The sequence below is a fragment of the Harpia harpyja genome, chromosome 3 (assembly GCF_026419915.1).
Source record: "Harpia harpyja isolate bHarHar1 chromosome 3, bHarHar1 primary haplotype, whole genome shotgun sequence".
Classification (NCBI taxonomy): Eukaryota; Metazoa; Chordata; class Aves; order Accipitriformes; family Accipitridae; genus Harpia; species Harpia harpyja.
In genome coordinates, this window is record NC_068942.1 from 26,446,455 (window position 1) to 26,463,531 (window position 17,077).

A 17,077-nucleotide genomic window follows, 5' to 3' on the forward strand; every position below is an offset into this window, starting at 1 on the left:
TCTGTATCTTGCTGTAAAGCACCAGGAAAGTTTGGGATGTGAGAGTGAGTAATGGGCAGTATAATTCCAAACTTCTCGGTAATGACTTATTAGAAGACAGAAGTTTCTGATGTACATTTACTTCTTTGAGTTTTTCCAAGCTAATACCTTGTGCCTGATCTTCCAAAACGTTAAGCATCTCTTCAGCTATGATGCTGATTTTATTCACTCTTTAGAAGTCTCTCTCATATTTTTATCCTGCAGGTAGCACCCTCCCTTGTTAACTCCAGTCTGAGATTTCAGATCTTCTCAGCAGCTTTTGCAATGTTCACTTTTGAACACTTAATTTCAAATTAAATTTCAAACAATGGATTCTTCCACTTCAGACATTTCACCTAGTATCTCTCAAGAAACCGCTGAGATTACGTGAAAGTTTTGTTAATAGTAACTTAACAAAGGCTTTTTTAGTTGACGGCCACCATGTTAACAACCGGGGGGCCCCCTGAAAAATAAAAAAAGAGGAACCCAGAACTCACGTGTGTAATAGATTACACTTGTATATTGTCCAATCTCACTAAAATAGTGACATATGAGTCAAGATGAGTAACTGAAGCCCAGTAATGCAACAACCTGAGTAGCTCATGAGAGGTGGGCCAGCCTGAACTCCCCACTTCCCAGAGGAAGGCCAATGTTGGGCGGCCTTACCCTGCTCAAGCTCAGTGAGAAACTCTGGATTGCTTGGATTACTGGTGGAGGTGTGGTTAGCATTTCTAAGCTATAAACACTTCTAATGGCAACTCTGTGACTGAGAGATTAATAATGATAAAAAAGGAGGTATCACAAATCATCGTGACGGATTGTTTTACTGCTAATGACTTTTTCAATGTAACTTTCCTACTATGAACTTTTTGGATGTCGTGGGATTTTACAGTATTCAAAGGTATCATGCTAATGGACCAGTTACATAGGGGAAAGGGTGAACACAGAAGCTTTACTTGAATATTGCAAAACATCCCAAAGCCTTGATGTGCCATCAGGATAATCTCTAAAATTACAGAAAGAATGTCAGGCTGATATTAGGAAATGTAATTAATGACAATTTCTCATCTGCTCAAAGCTCATGTACATGCTTAGACTAATAGACATTCTCTTTCTCTCTTTCATATTCTTCAAAGACTTAGTGTATAAGAAGATGTTAGTGAGAGCTTTTCCTATTGCCTGCATTTAATGCTGATGTGTTGGAACGTCCTTTCCTTCTAAAAAAAAATGACACTTTGAGCCAATACAGGTTAAATGAAACTTGTGATATTTTTTCTCTGATTTTATCTGAATAGAAAATGAACAATATTTAATCATTTTTGGATCATCACTATATCATCAAAATAGTGTTTGCTATCAATTCACAGAAAATGCTCCGAGTTTACACATCCTATAGAAAATTAAGAATACGCAGGAAACCACAATGGCTGTCAATTACTGCGTCTGCTCTGGCTACAGAACAGTACAGAGAGGCAACGAGCTAGGACAAGAGTAGGACACATCTGCCCCCAAAACTGCAGGAATAAGCAGAAAATCTCAAGAGCGTGGTTTATCTAGCCTGCAGCTGTATTAACTCACAAAGGAAATTAACTGGCAACCGTATGACCAAATTTAGGCTACCCTTAGGCTGTCCTTCTAAGGTCTAATTTTAGGCTAGAGTTATTATCTATGACCCAGAGAAAAGACACGGCTTGTAGTGGTCATTTCTTATGAATAGTTCTCAGGACAGTTCATTATCCTAAATATCAAAGTTACTCCTGAAGAAACCAGCACTCTGATTCGGTGCTGTTACAGAGCCGCTCGGCTCCATCGCTGACTACGAGCACCACGGGTGCTTTGACATCGGCTCCGTCTGCTTACCGCAGCACAGGTTATGCATGCGTTTTGCAGCACAGCGAGCAATTATTCTCACTCGCCGGGGAATTTAAATAAGTTTTAATCCAGATTTACAACAACTACATCGAAATAATTAACAACTTTCTGTTCTGAGTCGCTGGGAGGTGTGAGTGGTGGATAGGGAGGGAATGACCAGCATTTTAGTTCTTCTAGTACCTCTTTGTATATCAGTCCTTCCAGTAGCTTCATCGTGTTTATTGCTATTCTCAGAACTCCCTTCAGTTTGTCTACAATAATCTCCACAGCTAGCTGGCTGGGACCACAGGGTATCATCTAATCAATGTAGAAATGTACTTTGAATTTTAATCAGACACTACAGCACAAAGTTAACACAACACACATTCCAGAGCACTGTATTTGAGCATGTCACACTACAGAAACATGATAACAAAAATATATTCAATGGGCTCTATCCTAAACTGATATAAATTGGCAATTTAAAGCACTTTAAGGTATAGCCTGATGACCGACACATGACTTAGGCCATAGAGCAGTACGTGAAAATAAGGTTGCTCTTTTTCAGATTCCTAAAAGAAAAGGTCTGTTTATACAAACTTGTCTATAGGAACAGCAACCTTTTTGCACAGCCTAGTAACATATTTGGCATTGGTGTATTTTATGCTCCTGTGGGCTAGTTAAAAAAAAAAAAAAAAAGAAAAGAAAAAGACATTCATACAGTTTAAGGCTTCTGAATACCCTAATAGAGGGGTATTCAGAGAGGGAAATAATTGTATCATTATTCCTCGAGCACTTGTTGAGAAAGGTCACAGAACAGAAAAGACCATTTCATCATAACTGGCTGCAGAAATGCTTTTAGCTTCAAACAAGGGATTAACCACTTCCCTCTACCGGTTCAAGAGGGCAAAGAATAAAAATCATGATTAGCGTATGCTGCAACAGTTAATTTGAAAAGAGGCAAATTGTAATGTTTTTACCAGGTGGCAGTTCCTTTGCTCTGTGAACAGTCCCCTTGCTATGAAATCAGTGGGATATTTCACATAGTTATGGCAGAAAAAATTTGGTCTAATATGGGCTGAACTTTTGGTGACCTTGCGCAAGTATTTACCCCAGAAACCAAGAATTTTCAATATTTTTATCTATAGAATGTCCAGAACCTTAACTTAATTTTTTTTAAGGATTAAACCTGTAATTACATCTCTGAACAGAGAGATGATCGATATTACCATATTTAGAAAGATGCTGGATGTTATTGTGTTTTGTAAATTATCCCATTGGAAGAAGCAGAACTATTTATTGATAAAGTACAACTCAGTAGGTGCAAGATTGTCAAAATCAGCAAAGTGGATTTTGAGAGACTACTCTGGAGACGTAGGGTCTTTTGAGGTCACCTGAATTCACCCTCTGGAATACGATAGGCTCGAGCATTATTCTCTGCCTATAAAAAAAAGTTTAATGTCATCCATTGAATTATATCACCTGAACATCTCTAGCGTAGTTTGGGAGAGGCAGGAAGCTGAGTTCTGCACCTCCCACAAAAAGCTGAGCAAAGTTACAGCAATAAGGCCTCAATTTTACAGAGAAAAAAAGCCTTAACCACCACCATCAACAACAAAACCGCCCCAAGCAATATGAGATAATCTGAGTTTTGCATATACCAAAAATAATGGTGCTCAGGATCTTGAGTCCTGGCAAAATTTGCTTTCAGCTATGTCTGAATATAGCTTTTCTTTCTGGTCAGGGATCGGATCTCTCTGCTCAGATGCCAGACAGGTTATGATTAATCATCACCTACTAGTAAAAGTAATTGGCAGGATATCTTCAGGAAATTCTTGGGATGGATGACGCTGTTTGATTTTTGCAGATGTTGTTGTCACTCCAGCCAGAAGGTCTTTGTGTTTTCAAATATATAACACTCTCTGGATGGAAACCATCTTAATTGTCATTACAGGCAAAACAAGTTAGTGATTTCGCTTCCTTTTGTAATCTTTTTTCAAGATGCAAAACAACTCGGTATTTTTAGAAGTAGGAAAGTAAAACAGTTTTGCGTATCAAGATAATTTGCAGAGATAAACACAGATGAGTGTGAAAATTGACTTTTATTGCTGTTGAAAAACAGGAAAATAGGGATGTATGGCAGTGGCACATAGAAGAGAAAGACGTTATACAAAAATGTGTTATACTCTCCAGGCACTGAAGTGGAATTAAAAAATCCAGACATTACTACTTCTACTCTATTGATTTTTTTTTCTTCTAACAATGGAAAATGGCTACATTAGTCACTGACATAAATTCTAAGGAGTCCACTAAAACTGATCTGTGCATAGAAACTTGGATTTTCCTTACTCATCAGCTGAGCAATACTCCAGTGAAGAGATCAAAAGAGATGAACCATCTTGAACCCTTCTCTCCATCTATAGTTTGCATTTGCAATGTATTGGAAACATCTGAGTAAGCAAAATATTTTAATGTGAGATGAAAGTGACCTCCTGAAAATACAGATGTCTTCTTTCTAGGATACATGTTAATTTTATATAGCCAAAGTGGCTCTATTTAGAAAAGCAGCTCACCAACATGTAAAGCTATCTTTTCTGGCAAAGAGAAAATGGTAGGAATTAAAATTATTTAAGAGAAGTTAAATTAAAATTTTAAACATGCATATAAAATAATACGTAGTATTATTTACATGATACATAAACCCTACATAATATGTAATGATGAAATAATATATAATATCAAATACGCATGTATTTATATTATAAAAGCACTACTGTGTGGTGCTTAGTCGCCAGCTGGCGTTAAACCACGACGCAACAGAATATAAAATAGGCTATGTTTCAAGTGCCGTGGAAAATAAACTCTGCATTAAACTGCTTTAGGAGATCAGTTCAAAGGTTTTATAACCACAAACACCGTGAGGATTCGCCACAGCACCGCGTCCCGACGCTGAAACCCCAGATTTGATGAGACCCCCCCCCCCGCCGCCAGAGCACGGTGCTGGGGCTGAGGTCAGTTCTGCAAAGCAGCTGCCTGCAAACGGGGCCGTACCCCACGGCGCGTCCCCGGCGAGCCTGCCCACGCCACGTGAAGCCCCAGCTCAGGCACACGGAACGGGGCGAAGGAGGGGGTAAATCCCTGCCTCCGACCCCCGGCACGCACGCAGGGACGCCGCAAAGGGAAGCGGTCCGGGGGACGCGAACCCAACCTGTCACCGACAACCGAATTCACGCGCCCCTCCGCTAAACGTTTGCTTTTGAGCTCGTCCCACGCTTAGCGTATTTCTTCAGCCTATCCTAATGAAAAACAATTAGCTTAAGATTTCTTTTCTCAACCACAGAAAGGAGCTGTGTGGTCTTTCTACGTCAAGGAGGAGAGCTATCCCATGTTTCCTCTACCTGTGACTACTCCAAGCAGCAGCAGTAAATCCCTTTATTCACAGGCACCTTAGTACGCCTTCGCTACACCTTGAGTAAAGCTCTTTACCGTACAATGCAATCGTACGTTGCCCCCCAACAAAACGAAACAAAACTGGAAACACATCAAAGGCGCTTGTCAGCAAAGCTAGTCGAATACAACAAATTTGGACTCAGTAGGTCACATAATTTTTGAAACGGAGAAACAAGGAACATTTTGAGAAAGTCAATACTGGGCATTTTTTAAATGTGAAAACTAAATATTCCCTTACGAAATTCCAGAATGAGGAAGATGGGTCAGATTTTTGTTTTGTCATTTTTTAATCAAGGTTTATAATGAGATCCTAATTCCATCCCCAAGAATGGATCAACTGACGTTACTCATTACTATGCCAATGTACTGAAAGTATATGTACACTCTTCCTGTGTAAAAGTAGCACAGTTTCAGGCCATTATGACAAATATATCAAAAGAATGTCATTTTACCTTTTCTTGTAGATAGCCAAAATATTTCTCTGTGGGCTGAGAATCACAATAGCTCAACAAATACTAAATTTTAAATTGTAGTTATGGTTACCATTTTTTATTCAGTCCAGATAAGAATAACAACGTTAATGGGAACATTTCACCTGTCTTTGTACTGTTAGCAATTAAAGTTCATGGCCCTGTTGAGTACATACTCTTTCTATGGACTGAATAAGACCTCAGCAAACATCTTTATATTATTAACAGCTGGCTCAATAAATCTTAAAAATCTAAGGGCCTCCTGCAAGCTAAGATTAAGTTCAATTGCAAGCCTTTCATGGATTTATACTTTATTAGCCTTTTCCAATAATTGATCTTTAACATTATTAATATGTACCTGCCAGAAGGAATAAAGCACTATTTATTCAGTAGGAGTTTTATTTGGCTTTAAGACAGGCTGACAGAAACACATTTAAAACTGTATCTTTGACGCAGTGTTCACAAACCCAATTGGTGTCCAACCAAAGAAACAAACCACGAGTAACACGTGCAGCTCCTTCCCATAAATCTTCATTTATTCTGTCCAGTAACTGTTTTGTGCCTTACAAGCCCTGGGAAAACAAGGTTCGCTAGTTGCTTTACTATGTCTGAGTTTTTTTTCCTGGATGACAGTAGATCTTAGTGAAAAAGGCTGTTGTTCTGGAGAGAAAAAAACCTGAAGATTTCTGAAGGGAAAGGCAGCAGGATGGATAGCCAGACCCCCATCTCCCCAATGAATAAAGAGGCTCATTAGATCGGACTGTAAGAAACCCACAAAGTTATCAGCAAGAAAAACCCAAAATAACTACAGGCATGGCAAGACTTGGGTATGGAGAAAAGGCTGAATAATTTAGGAGTGGTTAGTCAGAAGACAAATATGAGATGGCAGATAGAGGTATGCAAACTAGCGGAAGATAAGAAGGTCTGTTGGATGCCTCCTATTTACCCTTCCTTATAAAAGTGGGATCAAAAGACAATTTAAATCTGATAAAAAGAAATACAACATGCAATTAACTTGTAAAACTCATTGCCATGGGTGATAAAGGAATAACCGGGGAAAATTAAAGACAAGATTGGATGTTGCTCCCTGAATTATTGGAGTTAGGTTTTTCAGGGGATCCAAATTCCTGTGTGAGTCAGTCACTGATTACTCAATCTCCAAACAAAAATATTGTGTGATTGGCTATTTGGGCTACAGGTATTAACACCTTTTATAGAGATATCTGGCACCAGTCAGCGTGTAGAAAGATACCAAACGGGGCTCCTACGTGATCCAGCCCAGCTGGGTCCTTGTAACCACACAAGTAGGAAGCTATAGGCAGGAGCCTGCACTTTCACAGCCTTTTCAATCATACTCTAAAATCTCAGGGAGGGCCAGGCGGGCAGGGTGTCTGGAAGCATCCGTCTAACGCGTTCCCAGGTTGTGCATAAAGTCAAGGCGATGCAGTGGTATGGGGGTGGAAAGGCCAAAAAACCGTGGGAACAGAAAAATCCTGGGTGTGAGGGTGAAAGCGGACAGGCAAAAAGTGAAAAAGAAAGATGCTGAAAAGAGCAGGGGAGAGAAGAGCGTGTCTCTGAGGGAGAGGAAAAGCCTGTTTGTAGGTGGAGAGGGAAGAGACAGTGTTAATAATCTGCTCTCAAATTCACAGGAGGTATCCAGTATCTAGCTGAGTTATCTAATGCAGGTGTTGAAGGCAGGAACATGGGTCCCTCAGTGTTGGCTGCAAGAGATGAATTCCTTCCTACCTTAAGTTTTCTGAGCCATCCTCTGGAGGCATATACCCCTCCCCGCTGCCTAAAACCAGAACTTGCATTCCTAACCTACACAACTATTCTGGATGCCTGCACGGTCAGTGTGAGTTCCTCCTGGGACTCCTCTGTTTCTGTAAATACAGAGTTTACCCAGGTGATACAGACCCAGAGATTTCTAGCCACTCTTTACCCTCAGCTGCTATCCCACCTGCAATTTGTGGGTGGGTAGCCAAGAAGGACTGCTGTGCCAGCAAGGAGCTTTATATGTTTTGGGGAACACTAGTGTGGGGCACCTTGGACCCACACCTTGAGACTTTCTGGTGTGGGAGATGTGAAAAAAGAAATAGAAGCGCTTGTCCGAGAGGGGAAAAAACCATGGTCTGGTAGCACTCTCGCAAACCCAGCAGGAGGCAATCCCAAAATGAGATGTTAAATGCAGTGGATGATGCCGTTCTGCGTGACAACCTCTCCACTCTGCCTCGTGACATTCTCATCTGAAACGAAGCAGCGTTTCCCCAGCGTGGGGGTCTCAGGAGCAGGCTGGGCTGGTAAAGGGGAGCTCCGGGGCCGGAGGGACCCTGCCTTCACCTTGGCTGCCCCCAAGGTGGTCACATACATGCATTGGGGCACCGGGACCGGGCGGCACGAGGGTGGAAGCAAATGGCTGGAGCTGCCTCTTTCTGCAGCAGGGATGGCTTAGGCCAGGCTCAGATAAGCACTGACACCATTTCGGAGCTTGTGTAGGTTGACGTAAAATAGATCTGGTGGACACCTTGCTCAGAGCTGTTATTGACGGCGATATCATCTATCAGCGGAAAGGTCAAATCCTCACTTTTGAGAGTTATCAGCACAAGCTTCAGGGTAAAAAAAGTAATTTTTCTCTAAGGTTATGGCAGCCCAGTGCTTAAGTGCTAGGGGTGGGAAGGGAAGGGAGGAAATTAAAACGTGCAGAACATGCCCCATTTGCCATTTAGAAATATCTACTTAGCCTACTAAAATTGAGATATAAATACTGTAACCCTGTTACACAATGTAACAATGTTGTTACATTGTCAAATCCTTCCTAATCACTGCATTTAACGCAGCGGCTGTAAAAAGGAGGAATTAAAAAACTGTACTTTCTCTCTTGTACACAAGTCTTTTTCTAATGTAGCAGTTGGAGTGTAATTGTTCGAGGCATGATCATAAAAATAGATATTTCCTGCAATTCCCCCCGGACTACTCTGCCCATCAGTCACTTTAGCAGTGCTGGTGGCAACGTGCAGTTCTCTGAAAGGATGTAAAAGAGTGGAAACGTCTGTGGAAACTGAATCTCTTCAAGCTTTGTGATCACTAATAAGCTAGTTGCAAGGCTGGATGAAGACACCTGGCAATCAATTTGACTATACTGAACGTAAGAGTGGGCAAAGCTTGTGTTTTAAACTGTCAGCATTGCCAGTTAACAAATTAAAGCTAAGCAGATACCAGAGAACTGCATTTGAAGAAACAAACACTATCTCTAAGGCAAGCAAAAGTGCCTATGTTTCTAAATCACAATAAAGCCAAGCAAAATGAAAGCACTGATTTTAACTGCCTGCACCTACGACCCTTTTCCTGGAGACCTCACTCACACACAGATGACCTGAACAGAAATAAACTAGTCTTCAGCAAAGACAGCAATAAAGTCACAGCATTCAACAGGCATAAGAGTAATAATATAAACTAAAAGCACCAAAGAGATGGAAAGACACTGCAAATATAAGACAGCAGCACGTTCCCTGCTATTGTATGCTGCAGGGTGAACGTAAAAGGAACAAAGTGATCTGTGCACAAGGATTAGTAAAAGTGTAGATCACCGTAGAGACTGGACATTAGGAAGCATTTCTTTACCGAGAGGGTGGTCAAACCATGCAACAGGCCTCCTGGAGAGGTGGTCAATGCCCCAAGCCCGTCAGTGTTTAAAAGGCATTTGGGCAATGCCCTTAATAACATGCTCTAACTGTTGGTCAGCCCTGAAGTTATCAGGCAAATGGACGAGATGATCGTTGTAGGTCCCTTCCAACTGAAATATTCTATTCTATTCTATTCTATTCTATTCTATTCTATTCTATTCTATTCTATTCTATTCTATAATTTCTCACTACATTTCCCCTAGTTGCATAGCACTTTCAAACCATTCTAGAAAGATTCCTGCAGTACATGCCAAGTGAATAACTCCACTTAGACCTCTTCAAATTTCTTCATTTGGGCTGACAGGGGTGAGGCTGGGACACCATGAGAGAAAGCACGATTTGATTGACTAACACCTGCAAGAGTAGTTAATCATGGCTCAAATAGTCAGGTTGACAGTTGCCTAATGTACCACACCAAGGCATTAACATTGAAATTTATGTTAACATGCTGCCAAAGCACGCCTAAGTAAGTATAGGCATGTTAGTAAAATAGAAGACACACTGAAAGCGGCTTTTGAAATAAAGCAGTACTACAAGCTAGGGATATCACAGTCCCGTGAGAGGCTGCACATATGCCAAGGACAGAGTAATGGGCAGTTGCAAAAGTCCAAAATAGCAAACACCTCATTTAATAGGATGCTATTTTGGACCAATATGGAAATGTTCCTAAACGATTCAGATTTCTGCCTGGAGAGCATAATTTGCTGCTGCAAAAGCAAAACTTGTACAGCCACCGAAGCAGCAATTCCTCTCACAGAGGAACTACGGGAAAGAGCTGACGATGATCTGAGCTGGGAGTTACAAGGAATGTCACACACCGAAGCAGCTGATCTGCAGCACAACATCTGGAAAGAAGGTGAGAAAGCCAAGTATTTCCTTGCATATCAGATAGGTTCTGACATGTTATTCACTTATTTCATTAAAAATATCTTATTTTTTAGATGCTAGGAATGATAAAATTTGAAAAATAAACCAACTATTTTACCGCTTTTGAGATTCCATACACTGAGTTAGGCAGATAAGTGAATTTGGCACGATCCCGTCTACCTCTAACTTCCACACCAGTGCTTACATTAACAACTACCTAATTTTGGATTGGAACATTTACACATACGTATGGAAATTTGAGCAACTGTCTTGTCTATGGAGATGATGGGAATGCAGCGTAGTAAGGCTGAACATCTCAAACTGAATAAAGACAGGTAGTGAAAAGAAAGGTATTTCTATAAGCATCTTCATATACTGGGCATCTCTAGTAGCAACAAGTTTAAAGCCAGTCCCTAAAAAATGTGAGCAAAATTGAACGTACCAAGTCTAAAACCAGAAAATGTTGACTGCTTCTTGGTCTGTCCATTGCTTACTTCCTTCTTACTGTACATTTCCAAGCCACTGAAACTTTGTGGCTCATCAGCAGCATTGGAGGTTCTATAATACACATATACAATATATAATATTGTATATATTATAGTATTTAATAATATTAAGTTATTGCTATTGTTATTGTTATTATTATTATTCTACAATATAATTTCTGAGATTCAAATATGAGAGAACATCAATCATTTGAAAGACTCCATAAATCATTTACAGAATCAGGGTGAGTATGGACAGAGAACCTCATTATTTCTAAATCATTTGTGACATTTGACTTTAGGACACACTCCTAACAAAAGTGAACTGAATTAGGAACCGCTCGCTAAACATTTAGTGCAGGTACGGAGTTATATCAGTCTCGTTTGGAATGGACGTAACTACCTCATGCTTGGGAAAATAAGAGTCTTCTAAGAAAGTATCACAAATAAATTATTTTTAGTAAAAGGTCTCTGGCTTTTAACAGGCTTTCTATCACAAACCTGTCTTCATTCTCTGATTCTTCACATCCCAGTGCTCTAACCTATTTCATCCATTCTGGTGTGGCTCTCTTCTAATTTGTACTGCCGGAATTGTCTATTTACGAATGACTGATTATTCTTTGGGTGAACAAAATCAAAGTTTTTCACATAACAGATGACGACAATTATCACCAGGTGATGGGCTAAATCAGCGTCTCTCTCTGGACCAATTAAGAATTATTTATTGATGTTTGGATAGTTTCAGTGGGGCTGAGAGATTGTCATTTCCTGCTCCAAATCTCCCAGAGCAAGAATTTAACCATGCTTTACCCAGAAACCAGGAACTATTATTGGCTATTCTGCACGTCTGGGAGAAAGAGTGTTTCTAATTTTGATGATAAAAAGATCTAGACTGAATAAAAATTGCCTTTCCTTAGGAAAAGGGAATTGGTTTGTTTCCATGAATTACTTTTATTTCAATTACTCAATATTTTTCAATGAAAAATAATTTCATCAGAAATCTTACACTAGCCTTGTTCGCTTCCTTCATCAGCAGATATCTCAGCAGATACACAGAATATGGATGCAAAAAAGCGCAGCCCTTGGATCAAAGCCTCGATCTCCAAGCCTCATGAAGATGAAATGTGACACTACCCCCAGGTCCCCAGCGGGACAGAAGTCGTCACTAGACACACGCTCCTCTACTCAGAATAACACACATGGTAGTGACACTAGCGGAAGATCAAAAACCCATGCCAATCAACAAATACAGACTGCTGAATTCTTTAGCACATGCCAGCGAGAAATTTCAACAAGAATTGCATCGTACCAAACTAGCAGGTTTCTTTTGAATAGCAGACATACAGCTTCTAGAAAGAGAAGACCAGAGCCTGATGTCTTTACTCATCGCAAATGGTACCTTGTTCAGCAGCGAGGGTAGTAGTCAGCAAAGTAAATGTGAAAGAATAAGGCCCATAGATGATATTAAAAAGACATTATTTTTCCTATGCATTTCTAAAACCTGTTCTGCCAGGACTGTCAAACATGAAGATATGCCACTAAATATTAGTTTTAAAAACCTACACAATTTGGGGCTGATTTAGCCTAAAGAGCGCTTCTGTTCATTGCACATAATTATGGCTGCTGAAATTATATGAGGAAATTTCAATTTCCAGTCTTAATACTACTTCTACTATCAGAGTATTTTCTGGAGTGAAGTGGGCAGCGTGTTCCTGAGATGAGTTCAAGTCAGGCTGGCAGGAGACCCCCCCCAACATGGAATTTGCTTCTGCTAGAACTTGGTTTTGCTTGGATTTGTAATGAGATGTGATGTGAGATGTGTCTCCTTGGTCAAGGATATACTTGATTACAGACCATCGCTGGGTTATTTAGAGTTCAAATTATACTGGAAAGGGGCTGTTTATATTGTTTATCATGAGCAGCAGATTTACTATCTATCTGTATTTAAACTATATAATGTGTCTAAATACTGAGGTGACAGCCACAAAACATATCATTAAATAAATATATTGAATTAATTCAAATTAAAGGTTCAGCAGATCTTGTAACACACTAGATATGGATTTGTTTACAAAGGTTTGATAAAAGTGCCATATGATGGTTCATTACCACTCTAATTAATGAAAAATAGATCCAGTAATATGCAACAGCTGCTGCTATCACTTAATGCTCTGAAACGAGGTTTGCCAGCCATGAAGTTCAAGAGCCTGATTACAGATAATGGACTTAAGCTTCCTGTTGGGAATTTGTTCATTCTGCAGCCTCAACAGAATTTGAACTTGTGACTTTCCATCATGCTGTAGCTTGACTAGAGGTAAAATAGAAGCAGCTGTAGGGAAACTGCTAATGGACTAACTGAAATTCATGAAATCTTTCACTGGCCTGGACCACCAGGAAGTCTAATTGCCCTGGAGAAACGCTATATTACTAGAAGTGGGCTCAAGTTTAAGGTGAAAAAATTCTGAAATAGGAGTTTCAATGCCCAAATTTAAATCTAGAAATCGCATAAAGTTTAGGCGATTCTAAAATTCACTGCTTCCAGCACTGGAAGGGAGGTGTGCTCACGTGCTCTTCACTTGCCCTTGCTGGGCTTCCGCACGTAGGAGTCCTAAAGTCTCCTACAGAGTCAGTGGAGAGAAAGAATTTTCTCTGAAAGCCTAGCAGACGTCAGACATGCAGGTGAGACTGGCAGGATCTTACTCTTCTGACCCACAGCTTGTTATTTATTATGCCTCATTATTTTTATAATGTGCCACCCCGTGGGAGCCGCCCTCACAGACTGAGATTTCACTGTGCTGGTAAAACCTCTCATATGCACAGGACAGCGGCCAGAAGTTTAATTTTGTCGGGTCACATGCAACCATCTAGGAGGCCCATTGCCAGAGAAAGGACAATGGACTCTTCATTTATTTATTTCAGTGTCCCTGAATGGCTTGACAGGGAGGGGATGCCATACTTTCTTCCCGATTAGCAGACACATCCTCTTTTATTTCGGGGATCTTGAGGGAGCACGGCTTCTCCTAAGGCACTGGCAGACACAGAATTCTCCCGGGCACCAGCATCCCTGGCCCCCGGCGGCAGCAGTTGGGAGATGCGGTGCCTGGATTGCTACTCTTCTGCACAGTATAGCACAGCAACATTGCTCTGCGGTGCTAACAGCCAGATATGCCCGGCAAATTTAGGCTTTGCAGAGGTAAGTACATCTTTAAGTACATTAAGTACCTGTGAGGGTTGGTATGCCCTTTACATTATGTGCAGAAGCTCGTATACAATAAGAGAAAATGATGGATGGCAGGTGACTCCTGACATGGAACAAAATACAAATCAAGGTTTAATACTACACTATTATTCCCAGTTTTACAGAAATAAACAAGTGTACAAAACTGTCAAATAATTTGATAGATATCATTACTAACTTGGTAGCACACAGCGATGCTTGATGAACTAATTTGTCAGGGTAGCATAGGCACACTAATGTAAGCACAGAGCTTTGGTCCTGAATAAAATTTTTCTGATTATTAGGTTATTAATGGAAAAAAAATAAAGGCTGTCTGAATGTGACCCTTGAGGCAATCCTCAAATTTATTATTTCTAGCTCTTAGCCCATTCCTCTATGTGATTTTTGTTTGATCACAAAAATAATCAGAGAACAGATCTGCTGGAAATATAGAGCAAATTTAATTAATAGTAAACAGACTAAGTCTTCTAAAATATTATTGTTCCACTGTAACAATAAGCAGAAAGAATAACTGAATGGATGACTAAGTAAATAATTAAACAAACTCCTCTCCTCACAGGGCAAACGCTCCAGCACTGATCATCTCGGTGGCCTTCACTGAACTCACTCCAGTTTATCGATGTCTTTCATGTATGGTGTTGGAGGGGGCAAATGGGGTGCGGTATCTTAGATGTGGTCTGATGAGTGCTGAGTAAAGGGAGATAATCATGTGTCTTCATCTACTGATGGTCCTCTAGCTAATAAAGCCTCTTGGCCTTTGCTGCTGGGGCACACTTGGCCATGACTGCAAAGCCAAAGTGTCAGGCAAATAGTTACTTTATGTAGCAAGAGCTGCAAGATGACTTGCTAAAGGTTCTTCCTCAAAAGATCAGATCTGGAGAGATGCTGAGCATCAGAAACTCCCCTCAGGGATGCTAAAGTCCAGAAATGGACAAAAATCAACCAGCAGAAGAAGAGACACACAAAATAATTAATGGCAAGAAATTCAAGCTACTGGCTTAGTTTCCAGAAGCTGCGTTAGTAGCTGTACCGTGTTTTGCAGAACAAAGTTCCCTTTTCATCCAGTGAACCAGCACAGGAAGACATCCACAAGCAAAAGACTGTTGGCTACTAATAAATTCTGCTAGCAAGTGATGAAGTTGCAAGGGGGATGGAGAAGACGCTTTAAGGCTAGAGATTGCCTATACGAACATAGGTGCAACAAGAAGAGCAGATGAACTCCAGAGAAAGGAAGAAAAACCACAATCAAGTGAAGTAAACCCCAACACTCACCGAGGCCCGTGCCATGAGACCTGCCTGAACTATTTCAAAACAGGAGGAGGGTAGCTATGAGCTGGTTAAAGGAAAGGGGGAAAATCTACATCAGTCACCCTGTGATAACATGCAGAGTTTTGAACAAGGGAGAACCCCTCTGTTCACTTTTTCTAGGAATTAACACCTCAGACTGAAGTTCGTCACGGGCAGAAACCTCGCCAATTGAATGGAGACAGGAAAGGGAGGAGAAACGAAAGCTGAATAGAACAAACTGCTAGTGTTGCCACACAACGGCATTTGGGAGAGCAGCAAACCACTCTGAGATGTCAAGTGCTTCTATTAAGTTCAAATTCTTTAAAGATTTAGATGTTTCTAGTAAGTTCCAAATGGCTGAAGTAGGCTAATTTTACTAAATTAACAGTCTGGTGCTTTCTTAGGATTGTGTGCTGACAAAACCTGACTGCTGCAGGGTTTCGGGTGCACCACAAAATCTTGGAATAATGGTAAGTCTGGTTAAGGAGGGTAGCCTAAGGTTGTTGATGCCAGGGAGAGCGAATGTCTGAATTTCTAGCTTTCCCTTGACAGGTGGCTGGTAAAGACTGAGGAGATTTTTGAATTTTCTTTCCATTTTCGGCTAGGCATGGGAACCTCGGGGCAAATGTGTGACCTGGTGCCAGGCGGGGTTGGGTAAGGTACTTACCCACCTCCCCTGCTGTCAGGACAAAACAAGGGCCAATCCCAATACTTGTCCTTCTCCTACAGTGTCATAAAATAGCATAGATGGGGTGATCCTTTCCGAGGGGGAGACAGTCTGCAATCACTTCCCACCTACTCACGCGCCTCTTGCTAACGACCCTTTCTCCATTGAGGGAATTCCTCAGTGGGAGAAGGTGTGGATTTACCAGGGAATGAGGCAGAAGGCAAAAGCTTGCTTTACACATTAGCCCTAACCAGTGCACTGGTCTGCTACACCACGGGACACTGCATAACACTTTTTTAGACCGGGATGGCATTCATCTACATGACAATTTGTTATTCACTGTTTACACTGAGACCCACGTGTGTAATGGATATAAGCACATGACTCCGTGTGCTACCTGCTGTAATGACGCATGGGAGAATGTGTTTCCTGCCCCAGTCGATCTATAAGTTAATTTAAGATACAGGCAGATGAAATTAGAAAGGCTGGAGAGAGGAAGGAAGGTGAGAGAGAAGTTGGGACATTGGTATGCTGAGGTTCCACAGATATTCTGTAAAAAGCATTTGCTCCAAACCATTAGAAAAATAAGAAATTATCAGAAGAATTTGCTTAGCCATCCTTGACTTCTACCTTTATTGGGAAACTGTTTTCCTGCAGGGTTTTTTTCAAAATAGGGTTTTAACTGGTTGTGGTCCTATTCACCATTCTCACAGACAATTTCTAGAGCAAAGAAGGGGAAGAATAGTCTCTTGAAATAGTTGTAGAAGTATGCTATATCCTATGCCAGAGTCACTGGCAGAGCAGATACCTGGACTGTCATGCAGAGAGCAACAACGCAGGAAGCAGCAACGTTGTCAGAAGATGTTTCTAGGTAGGTTTTCAAACTTACTGCTGTGTACGCATGTCTGATCACAGAGGTTAAATAAGGAGAACACAATGTATGCACATATGTGCATAGTATCTATGCATGTATATACAAGCTGTATAATATGTCCATTAAATGCATACAGCTCCCATGGTTTTCAATGAGATCAGCTCTCAACCCCTCATTCTTCCAATAT

At 40.8% G+C, this 17,077-nt stretch overlaps 1 protein-coding gene across 1 annotated transcript in view; it reads right to left on the reverse strand.

Moving 5' to 3' along the window:
• Positions 1-17,077, reverse strand: part of KCNQ5 (potassium voltage-gated channel subfamily Q member 5) — a 292,976-nt gene that overhangs the window by 55,082 nt on the left and 220,817 nt on the right. The gene's annotated exons all lie outside the window — the stretch shown is intronic.